The 11,875-nt window shown below is 49.6% G+C and overlaps 1 protein-coding gene across 2 annotated transcripts in view; it reads right to left on the minus strand.

Annotated features, from left to right (window-relative positions):
* The window catches only part of RNF24 (ring finger protein 24), a 74,908-nt gene extending 66,316 nt beyond the window's left edge, over window positions 1-8,592 (minus strand). The window contains exon 1 of one of the 2 annotated variants that reach the window (XM_004463797.5): window positions 8,441-8,592. The gene's annotated coding sequence lies outside the window, so the exon portion shown is untranslated. The remainder of the gene's footprint in view (window positions 1-8,440) is intronic. The other variant, XM_004463796.5, reaches the window with a different exon arrangement.
* Window positions 8,593-11,875: the final 3,283 nt, after the last annotated feature.

The following is an 11,875-nucleotide window of genomic DNA, read 5'->3' on the forward strand; positions in this document are numbered from 1 at the left end:
GTCTTCCCTCTGTCCTAGAATTCCATCATGGACCTCCCTTTCCCTGTTTTATACCCTGGTCTGGAAAATTATCACCTAGGAAGGGTCTCTCCTGTTAGTCCCTGGAACCTGTGAATGTGACCAAATTTGGAAAAGTTAAGGATCTTGAGGTGAGCCCCAAATCCAAAGACACATGTTTATAAGAGAAAGAAAGAGGAGAAGGCCATGAGGCAGAGAGCTGAAGTTGTGCAGCCACAAGCAGGGCAGGCCTGGAGTCACCTGAGCTGGACAAGGCAAGGCTCTCCCTGAGCCTTGGGAAAGAGCATGGCCTTGCTGGCATCTTGATTTCGGTTTCTAGCCTCCAGAAGCGCGAGAGAATCCAATTCTGTTGTTTTAAACCACCAAGTCTGTGGTAATTTGTAATGGCAGCCCTCAGAAACATACATTTCCTTTGCCCCATTCCAATTCTAACAAGTCATTTTTATTTACTCAAGTAGTTCTGTGATGGTTAATTACTTCAACAGCATTAGAAGAGTTAAAAAATGTACAGATTTCCCCCAAATCTCTCCTGATTCCCTAGTACAGGTCTCTGACCTTCCTTTATCAATAGCATTCCGGAAGTGCCAGTGCAGGGGGACATCTGTGTTCTCGGGAAAGTTGATACCAACTTGGAGCAGGAAGCCTGACTTCCAGACCTGCCCCTGAACTTGTAGTCCTGGACAGGTTTCTTCTCTGGTATTTAGTTTTATCATCTATAAAAAATCATTTGGGGGTTGCTGTAAGGAGTAAATAAGCAATGCACATAAAGCTACTGGCATAAGAGATTTTTAGCACAGTTTAGCCAATGTGAAAATTTGCATTCTGGCAATGTGACTTTCTGGGCATAATGGTGTCAATGGTTTTTGATAGACTATTATGTGATTTCTTTTTTAATCTTTCTCACTACTTCAAAAATTCCTTCTGGCCCTGTTTTCAGGGATAATCAACAAGTTTGAGTAAAAACTTAATTATGGCTGTGGCAGTTTGAAATTCTTTTTTGAATCCCAAAATGAGGAGGATTATGTTTTTGAACTAATCCATTCCTGTGGGTGTGAGACCCCTTTTGAGTGGACCATGTCAGTGAGGCATGACTTGGGTTGAGTCTCTGCCCTCTCACAGAGCTGATGTAAATGCAGACACAGAGAGAGACACGCAGGACAAGGGAGCTCTGCCATTTTTGACCCTGCCATGTGAAAGGAAGACTTGAGGATTGTTGGCAGCCAAAGCTTAAGCACGAAGCCCCCAGGAAGCGAGCTCAGAGTAGCTCACAGTTGAGGAGACAAGCCGTATGCCTGATTCCCACAGGTGAACTTGGGAAGAAAGTGGAGCAGCTGAGCTGGGACGAGTCTCGTTAAGAGACAAGCACTATGCCTGGTTACCCAGAGCTGAGCTCTGGGAGACAGGAGATTGTGGAGGGGAAGGCAGAGACGCCTGCCATCTTGCTGTACCACGTGCCAGGACGCCAGGATGGATAGTGGCTGACTCGGGTGAGAAAGCATCTCTGAGGGTGCCTTGATATGGACATTTCACGGCCTCAGAACTGTAAGCTTCTACCTCAAATAAATTCCCTTTATAGAAGCCAACCCAGGGGGAATGGATGTGGCTCAAGCGGTTGAGCCCCCACCTCTGACATGGGAGGTCCTGGGTTCAATTCCCAGTGCCTCCTGAAAAAAAAAACAACCCAAAAACCAACCAACCAGGAAAACAAATGAAAAAACCAACTCAGAGAAGCCCATGTGGCTCAGTGGTTGAGTGCTGGCTTCTAACATATGAGGTCCTGGGTTCAATTCCCAGCCCCATTTCTGGTACTTTGCACTGACAGTCTTTGGCAAATGAAAACAATGGCCAACCATGAGATTTCCAACATATTTCAGAAGAAGTTTCACAATTTCTTTTGCACTAAAGAATGAAAGCCTACACCTTTGATTCCCCACCCTCCCAACCCATTTCCTGTACATTACATTTCCCAAACTACATTAGTTCATACTTTGGTGTTTCATTATCTGCTAAACTTTCTCTTTTAGCCCAAGATGAAAAGTATATTTGGATACTATAACCTAGATTCTATTTCAAGTTGGTACCTACCACTAAGCCTAACTTCATATGCTCAAATTTGGGAGAGAATATTGGACACAGGTAGTTCATGATTTTTTTGGTTTAATTAAAAGAATTTAACACAACACAATTTAATGTCACACTTTGATCTCTAAATTTGAACACTTAAAAAAAAAAGGCAACATAAATTATACTGCAGATGTGAAGTCACCAATTTTCAGAATTCAAGAAATACTGTCACGAGCAAATCATCAGGGCGTGTCTAGGACTCAGGCTGGGCGCCCTGTTGAGTAGGCCAGGAGCGAGAGGAACAGCCTGACCCTGACTGTGGCCGCAGGGCCGGGGCTGTGCCCCAGGTTAGCTGGTGCTTTCCTTGCAACCCTCCATGAGGCTGGGGTGGGAGAGGTGTGGGTTGTGTGCTCCTGACCTGCCTGCAGGAAGCACTGGGTTTCCAGTCATGCCCCCCACCCTCTCCTTGGCCTACACTGGGCTTGCTGGGGAGCTGACATGAAGGGCCCCCTTCCCCGCTGCTAAGCTGGCTCAAGCCCTGCCCGCAGCTTACAGGGGCCTTCCTCTATCCCCTGGCGAGACCCATCAGTGAGCTGGACCTAGGCCTTCTCTCCTGGTGGCCCAGCAACTAGCCCTGGGGCTCACCGCGGGCCCACCCTGACCCCCACCCCGACCAGGAAGATCTCACCCTGGCCCTCCTGAAGATGGTGAAGCTAGCCGGGAAGACAAACAGCAGCTGACACAGGTGCTGAGAAGAGCTGGTGCCACCTGGACTGGGGGGTGGGACCAGGGGTGCCTGGGCTGGCTTGGGCCCTGCTCCTTCTCCAAGTCTGCCCCCAAAGCCTTGCCATTCCCATGGACTTCTGACTTTCACTGACAGTCTAGACTTTCAATAAACAAGGGCAGTAAAAAAAAAAACACTGTCATCAAATGAAATGAGCATTCACTATACTTGCAGTATTGTATTTGCCCTTCTTTCTGTTCTCAAATTAAGTTTGCTAAAGGAAGTAAGGAACTGTATCTGTTTAGCTAGGAAAACATAAGTATCTGACAAAATGAGAGACAGATTTTAATACAACATACATGATAACCCTTCTATGGTCTATATAGGGAAAAGTTGTTTGATCAGATAAAAAATTTTACTGATCCAAATGACTAAAACTTAGAAGAAGATGAAAAGAACTGGTAAACATCCTTTAAGAGTCAATAAATAAAAACAGGGACTTTGAAAACAAGTAAACTAGAAGTTATGTACAATATAAAAACATTCATGGTAGTTATTTTGGTAGTTACTGAATCCACGAAACTGAAGTTGTGTTAAACCTTCCCAGAGCCACGTCATAAAGAGAGATCCGCGCACGATGCTCTTTAAGAGGCTTCCCTTCCCTTGCTGTTCCTTGCTCCAGGCTTGCTGCAGCTCCACATCAGGCTGTCCCGAGGGCCGAGGGAGGGCCCAGGCAGGCGACTGTAAGTGAGGCCACTGGCCAGCTACTCCTGGGCCAGCTGGCATGGAACAAAGCGTCTGGTTCCCACCTCCAGAGCAAACGAGGCTTGGCCAGCTGGCTTTCCCTGGACTCCACTAGCGGGGGTGTGTGGAGTGCCTCGCCACCATCTGGCATTCTTTTAGAACCCTAAATTTACCAGCCCACAGTGATGTCTGAAACGCTCAGATCATCAGAGGAGCCTCCATCCCCTGAGACAGGAAAAGAAGATATAGTCTCTGTTAAGTCAATTACTTCAAGAAACAATTTCAAAAAGTAAAAATTGCTCTCAATTTTATTATCTTAAAAGCTAAATTATTCCCATGACTATTAAACAAACTTTCAAAATAAAAGTCAAGAGAAATAATAAAGGGATAAGCTAAAACAATTTACCATCCAGAAAGATCACAGAACCTTTAAGCCGGGCAGGCATGCCTCTCCCTTCTCTGAACTCCACAGAGCCTACTGTTGGTCTCCCTCTGCAGCCCTCAAAGTGGACTTTGTATTGCTATTTTTCCCCATACAGATTTATTTTTCTAGATAGCTGGTAAGTGAAAAGAATGGGGTCTTAAAACTACTTAAAGAAAAACATCTGTTGATGATATATTGGGTGTTTTAAAAGTTCCATTTCCAGAAATAAGAGAACTTAATGTGGAATCACATGTAGAAGACACCTCTCTTTCATGCAAGTCAATAAACAAAGAACAGGACTTGGCCTGATATAAAGTATTTTATCAAGTAAGAAAAATTATTTAGCAAACAACCAAACTGCTCATAAATGCTACTGGGTCCTCATCTGTTAACTGTAGATCATTTCACCAATCTCTACCTAGTGCAGGGGTTCTTAACTAATGTTTTCTAAGGTGGATTTTTTCCTTAATGTAAGCTAATAACCTTCATGTTGATTCAGAGGTGATTACATTTCACTGCTTGAAGAAACTCTCTGATGTTAAGTGATATTTTCAGTGATGATTCAATTTAATGACGAAAAACAAAATGTTACCCCCACCCCCCATGAAAATACACATATCTTAATCTCAAAATGCCAGAACAGCTGTGACAGAGACATGGGAAGGAAGCTGCTGTGCTGGAGGACCCTGGCACCCAGCAGGCGCACGCTCTTCATCACCCAGTCAGGTTCCTAAGCCACCAGGATGGCTGAAGACCCAAAATCTTCTGGGCATCATGCATGTCTGCCTAGATTCAAGGGGAGACCCCACGTCTCCATCAAAAGAAGAGCATTTGGGTGGGATAAGGGGTATGTAAGTGAGCATATATTTAGATGGTATTTTTGGAAAATAAAACTTGCCACATTAGTAAAATAAAAAGAAAAAAAAATCCACACAAAACAACAACTACATCAAAGCAAACCATGAGCAAAGCATGAAATGTCAAAACACCAAGGATAAGCAGAAGATCAGGAGTGCGGGAAAATGGACCTACACAAGAGAATGGGGATTAGAATGACACCAGACTTCTCAACAGCAACACCTGAAGCTAATGGAACAGTGTCTTCAAAAGAGGGAACTAATTTTCAATCTAGACTTCAACATCCAGCTAAACTACATTCAAGTGTGAAGGTAAAATGAAAACATTCCCAGACACGAAACTTCTGAATTCAGGATGGAATTTCAAACTTTGTCCGTACCCTTTCTCAGGAAGCTTCCAAGGATTAAGGAAGGCACAGACCCAGGAGGTAGGGGAACCACCACAGTAGAAAGGCAAAAAGAAGTCTCCAAGACGATGCCAAGGGAAGTCCAGGATGCGGACCGAGCAGCAACTCAGAGAGCAAACCAATCCTGACTGGAGCAGGGGAGGGAAGGTTCTAGGAGGACCATCTCCAAGGAAAAAGAAGCAAAACCAAGAGACTGATTACCTGTATGTATTGAAAGAGTATTGTCATAGGGTTTGAGGATGAATTAGCGATTGGTACAAAGAAAACTAAGCAAAGGTAAAACCAACAAAGGAGGGAATTATTCAATTCATGAGAAACAACAATGATGTAAAAGAAAATGTAATAACAGTACCTTACACGGCTCGTTTATGACTAATAGGGATGTCATAACCATATATATACTGAATATTGCCTTAACTGGGAACTGTAAAGTACAGATGTGAGTGGGGGATGGAGGAATAGCTGTGTGGGAGAGTTAAGTCCTCAAATTCTAAACTAGAAGTCCACAGATAATATCTAAAGCTGAAATATCAAGAAATAGCAACATAAGCATTCAAAACAAAATATGAAAGTAAATACCAGAATGACCTGCTAAGAGTTGAAAGTGGTGGCCTCAGGAGAATGGAAAAGAGGAATGGGAAGAGTTGGAGCAAGGGAACGATTTTTCCTTACAAGCCTGGTAGTACTCTTTTTTCTTCTATGCACACGTTTAATTTTGTTCAAATAGAAAAAAAATTTTTTTTTAACATGTAAGTCTGCAAATTTTGAATCGGTATGTCCTTAGACAAGTCACATTCGCTCTCTGTCCTTATCTGGTATTTACCAAAGATAAAAAGGAAACAAAACAAACATATAAAAAAGCACTTAGCACCACAGAACCTAAGTGTAAATATCTTCCAAACATACTATTGTTAAGTTGAATCATATGAAACTGCTAATATTTGACCATTTCTTAATCTAAAAAATGGCAAGTTCATATGGTTCAAATGAATACTGCCATTTAAATGAATACTGTCACTTAAAATAATTATTGATATGAATGTTCAATGGAAAAAATTTTTAATTTTCATTACAGACCTTGTTTTAGCTAACAAGGGGTATCACAATATGTTATTATCATCACTAACACATCAAAATCAGTGTTTCTAATCAACATAAATAATACATTTAATATTAAAACAGCATTTGACATTATTTCATCTATTTTGATGATACAGAAGTTATTTCAGAATTTTTCTTCCTCATACTACAGAAATGCTAATCTATGAGTTGGTGAAGATTTTGATTGACAGAATGCTGAAAAACAAGCCTAGGCTGTATCTAGGTCCTTTTACTGATAAAAAACTTAGCTAAGTCACTGTTGCAAAATTAAAGTTCCACAATACTGCGGTACAATACAAGCCTATTTCAGTTACAATTCCGCTTATGCATTTGTTTACTAAGAGTTCCCCTTATGGTTTGTTTCAAGGGGATTCCTAAAAAATGTCTTAGACAGCCAAAACATGCAGGTTATAAATGTATTGAGGATGCTTTGATATTAGTGACACTGGTTAATGAAGCTCTTGGTTTTTAAATGATCTAACCTGAGTTAAACTCATTGAAATAAAAAATATATTTAAATCCGACATCATAAAACCAAAACTTCTCTGACTGAAAAAATTAACTTTTACCAACTTTAGCAAAAAAAGAATTTAACCATGGTAACATAAGGTAAGTTTTGCCAAGAATAATGGAGCCTGATCCAACCAATGGAAATCTTCCCCCTCAAATTAAAAGCAAATGTTTGACACAGAGGGAATATACATCAACAGATGTTGTGGAAGACCGTCTAGTTTACATTCCATTTTTGCACTCAAAACTACCAGGAATTAAAATACATGCGACTAAAAAATAACCTTAAAGAAAACATCTCAACATCCAGTATAGGCGACTCCTAACGACTTTGTGATCTTTAATCAAAAGGTCATAATAAAAATATATTATGGAGGTGTTTTTCCGATAATGGGGTTTGGCTAATTTTCCATCTAACTGCAAAACTTTAAGGGTAAAAAAGAAACGGAAAATCATTATATAACTCAAAGGAACAACTTCCAAAATTTATAATCTAATTTAAAAAGAAAGAAAGAGCCAAAGAAAAGAGCACGGACTAGGGAGGCGCGGCTGTCCCCTGCCCTGCTTTGCCGGTCTCCATCTGCGAGCTCCTCGCACCGTCGCCGGGGCGCAGCGCGGGGCCGGCGCAGCCCAGCCGCGCCCGCGGCCGCACGAGCCCGCAGGACCCCCCGCTCGGGGGACGCGGGCCGCGACAGCAGGGAGGCGCTGTGTTTTCCCGGAGCCACCGAGCTGGCTGCACACCAGACACGAGAACTCGGGGAAATTCAGATCAAAGCCAGGGCGCGTGCCAAGGGGCTCACCCCTGGCAAAAGAAACCCTCTGCCCAAGCGCCGAGGAGCAGCGCCGGAGGGCCCGAGAAGCCGCCGGCCCACCCCGTCAGGAGCGCGGGAGGCCGGGGAACGCAGGCCGCCGCCGAGCGCCGCGGCATCCCGCACCCGGCGCGGGGCACTCCCGGTGACACGCCAGCCAGCAGACGGCCCGACCGCGCACAGCGCACAGACTGACTTCGGCCGCGCGCGCCCGGAGCCCCCTGACGCCGCGCCAAGCTGGGGCCGCGCTCCCCGCGCACCGCGCACCCGGGCCCCCGCGAGAAGCGAGGGGCTGTCTGAAGAGGCGCCCGAGGAGCTGGGCGGAGGCTGCGGGCCGGGCGCCCTTCTCCTCGCCGCCTCCCTGAGGGGCGCCCGCGCCGGCCTCCCAGGGCCGCCCCCCCCGAAGTCACACATGCACGCACACACACGCCCCGCGGGCCTCGGGAACAAAGGCGGGTCCCCGCCGCCGCGGCCCCCCGCGCCGCCGCGCCCCCGCAGCCCCCGCACAGGCCCCGCGCAGGCAGGCTGGCAGCGGGCACGCGCGCCGCCGGCTGCGGAGGGGGTGGGCGCGGCGCAGGCACGGCTGCGCGCCCCGCCCGCCGCGGAGGCGCCCCCTCCTCGCCGCCGACCCCGGCCCGCGCGGGAGCCCGCCCGCCCCCCGCCCGCCGCGGCCCCGGCCCAGCCACCGCCCCCTTCCCCCCCAGTCCCCAGGCGCCCGGGGCGGGTTCCTGAGGCGCGGGCCGCGGGTTCCTCAGCCTCCGGCTCGGGTCCGCCCCACTTACTCGCGCGCGCCGGCAGCGGCCGTCAGCCAGGGCCCGGGCGGCGGCGGGAGCGACGGCGCGGACAGCGGGGCTGAGGCGGCGTCCGCTGACTGCGCGGCGGCCCCGGCGAGGGCGGGCCGGGGGGGAGGGGCGCGCGCCCGCCTCTCATTCATGGACGGGGCGGGGCGAGGGACCCGGATGCCCGGGTGGCCCCGCCCACTCTGCTAAGGGCAAGTCGGCCTCAGAGTCCGCAGTGCGCAGGCGCCAGGCTCCAAGACCCGTCTGGCCCCGCCCCGCCCCTGGCTGCCTCGGTCCCGCCACGGCTGCAGGCGGGAGGTGGGCAGCGGGCTGCGGGCGGAGGAGGTGCCCGGTGGGCGCTCGCCCTCGATCCTTTAGTGCCAAGCATACCTCGTGCTACTGCGCGCACTGTATTGTGCTGTGCACAGGTTGCATTTTTCACAGCTTGAAGGTTTGTGGCAACCCTGACTGGAGCACGCCTAAGAGCCACGTTTCCGACATGGGCTCACTTCGTGTCTTTGCCACATTTCAGTTAATTTCTTTTTTTTTTCACATAATGCTATTGCACACGTCTTAGACTCAGTGGAGAGTCAGCGTAACTTCCCTGGGCCTTGGGACGCAGCCGGCGCCTGGCCTTGCCGCCCTCGCTCTTCCTGCCGGCCTGCCTGGCCCGCCGTGGGTCCGAGCGGCGCCTGCCCTCCCCTGTCCCAGAAGCACTTACAAGTGAAGCCTTGGGTCCTTATCACTATGCTGTGTCCTCAGTTGAACAAAGGTACCACACCAATGCAAAAATAATAGGGAAACCCTGTGGGGGGAGGCTGGTAGAGAAACTCTGTTTTCTACCTGACTTTTCTGTAAACCAAGAACTTCTCTAATTTAAAAACGTGAAGCCTTTAGAACAAGGCCTGGCACATGGTAAGCGTTCAATAAATATTCATCGAATTTTTTGGAAAAGTGAAGCTTTGGAATAATGCTGCCTCCTAAGACCAGCCAGTTCCCCGGCCTTAGGGCCGGGCGCAAGGGTGCGCACTGCTTTGGTGGGAGAAACCGTGCACCCTTTGTTTCCTCTGCCTCTCCTGCCACAGGTCCTCTCGGCCAGGTGCCGGGACCGTGGGAAGGGGCAGCCCAGACCCTGCCCGGGCGGTGGAGAGAAGTGTCCACAGCAAACGCTGCGTCCCCTTGCTGGCTTCCACAGCCCAGCGCGCGCAGCCCCGCTCCCTTCCACAGGGAAGGCAGGAGAGCAACCCCGGTTCGGGGCTGGGGCTGGAGGCGAGGCCTGGGGGGGCCCCCCATCTTTGGCAGGCACTGTCCTCCGAGGAGACACCACCCTGTTCCCAGCTCCTTGTTCTGCCCCTGCTGGGCACAGAAATCTTTGGCCCCCAGGAGGGAGGCAGCTCTCACAGCCAGCCCTGCGGAGGCTCTGCGCCCACGTGTGGAAACAAGTGCCCGCTGGGCCCGGCCCCAGTCCTCTCTGAAGCTCTCCCCTGTCCTGCCCTCCAGGCCTCCTCACATAAATCGCAACAGCTCACTGGCTAAGATCGACAAAATTAAAAAAAACAACAAGAAACAGCTCACTGGCTAATAATGGTAAAAAAAATAAAAAAAATAAAAAACCCCAGCTCACTGGCTAATAACCGTAAAATTAAAAAAACCAACAAAAAACAGCTCACTGGCTAATAACAATAAAATAAAATATAATAAAAATAAAAATAAAGCTCACTGGCCAGTAATAAAATAAATGTAATAAAGCTTATTGGCTATAATAATAAAATAATTTTAAAAGCTCACTAGCTAATCATAATAAATTAAATTTAAAAACGCTCACTAGCTAATAATAAATAAAATAAATTTTTAAAAGCTCACTGGCCAATAATAAAAAAATAAAAATTATACATATATAATAAAAAGCTCAGTGGCTAGCTTTAGGAAGCAAAAGCCACCGTGGAAAGTGCCTGCAGACAAGGTGCCTCTGCGGCCAGGCGCAGAGACCCGCCGGGGACCCCCCTGAGCACCCTGCCACCTGGGCTGGCCCCCCGTGCTAGGCAGAGTGCGGTGAGGGGAGGGGCCCAGGGCCGTGGAGCGCCGCCTCCTGCCCCCAGCCGGGACCTTGGCACCAGTCGCCTCTGCCCCATCCGTGACCCTGGCCTGCTCAGCTCCTCTTTGCTGAGGCTGGTCACCACGACAAGCCCCCAGGTCTGCCGGGCGAAGGAAAAGCCACCCCACCTCTGGTACTTTGCTCTTTGGCAGTGCAGCGACTAAAGCCACGTGCCCCCCGCGCCTCCCAGTCGCGTGCACATCCTGCCTGGAGAGGCAGGTCCGTCCATCGCTCCACGGGCAGGGTCGGCCCACAGCTAGGGGTCGACATGGGCTGCGAGGAGGGGAGAGCCTCCGGGGGGCGAGGTAGGAGGATCCCTCGGGACAGAACTCCTGGGTGAGGGGCTCAGGAACACGGCTGCCCACCTCGGGCCCTCGCAGAGATGGCAGGACGCCCCGCTGGCCCATCCGAGGGTCGAAACGCTGCCTGGGCCTTCTGAAGGATCGTTCAGAGCCCCGGATGATGAACCAGTCGGGGACCGAACAGTGGAGGGACGTGTACCTGGGCGGTGCCCCCCCTCAGCTGACGGATAGGCCCCCCAGGCAGGGAGGGTGGGCAGAGGCGCTGGGCTGGACAACCTTTGACCGCTAACCTCCGCTGGAAAGAGTGCTTTGCCTTGACCAGTCAAGCAGTCACTCGGCAAACTTGCACTGAGCACCGGGTCCTACGAGGACCAAGACCAGCCCCTGCTCCCGCAGCGTTCCCACCCGGAAGGCGCTCCAAACATAGTCACAGACGTTGATTTAGGAGTAGATGTATGCTTTTCCAGAAGGTGAGGAGTCTTCAAGCATCGCTGCCTCGCCGCCCTCCACGCGCGTGCGGCTGCGGCTCACCCCCGGGAGGCTCAAGTGTGGACTCTAGCCCCGACAGGCAGAGCCAGGAGCAGGGGCTCCCTTCTCTGTCTTTCAACTGCCTTATTCATTGGAGGGTAAAGGAGGCCCCCTCGAGCTGATGTACGCCACACAGGTGGCTCTGCTCTGGCCCACAAGACAATTGAGAAATTGGTGGATGGACTTCCAGGGAAGCTCCTTAAAAGGGGTCCGACTCAGCTGGTTTGGATTCTGTTTCCCTTCCCGTCTTCCTCTTTCTTCCTGCCGGGATTGTTGGCATGATGGTTGGAACTCCAGCATCTGTAATATGCCCATGAGGTGACCTTAAAATAGAAGTCTTTGATAAGGAGGCAGAACAGAAAGATAGAAGGAGTCTGAGCCACGGGTACCACTGGGCGCTGCTCTGGCCCTGGCCTGGTTACTTCTGGGTTTCACACACTCAAGAGAACAATGCGTCATCTGTGCTCGTGTCAGCGTAGGTCTCTGTTCCTCCCAGCTGACTGAGAGTCCACT

The sequence above is a fragment of the Dasypus novemcinctus genome, chromosome 24 (assembly GCF_030445035.2).
Source record: "Dasypus novemcinctus isolate mDasNov1 chromosome 24, mDasNov1.1.hap2, whole genome shotgun sequence".
NCBI classification, from domain to species: Eukaryota; Metazoa; Chordata; class Mammalia; order Cingulata; family Dasypodidae; genus Dasypus; species Dasypus novemcinctus.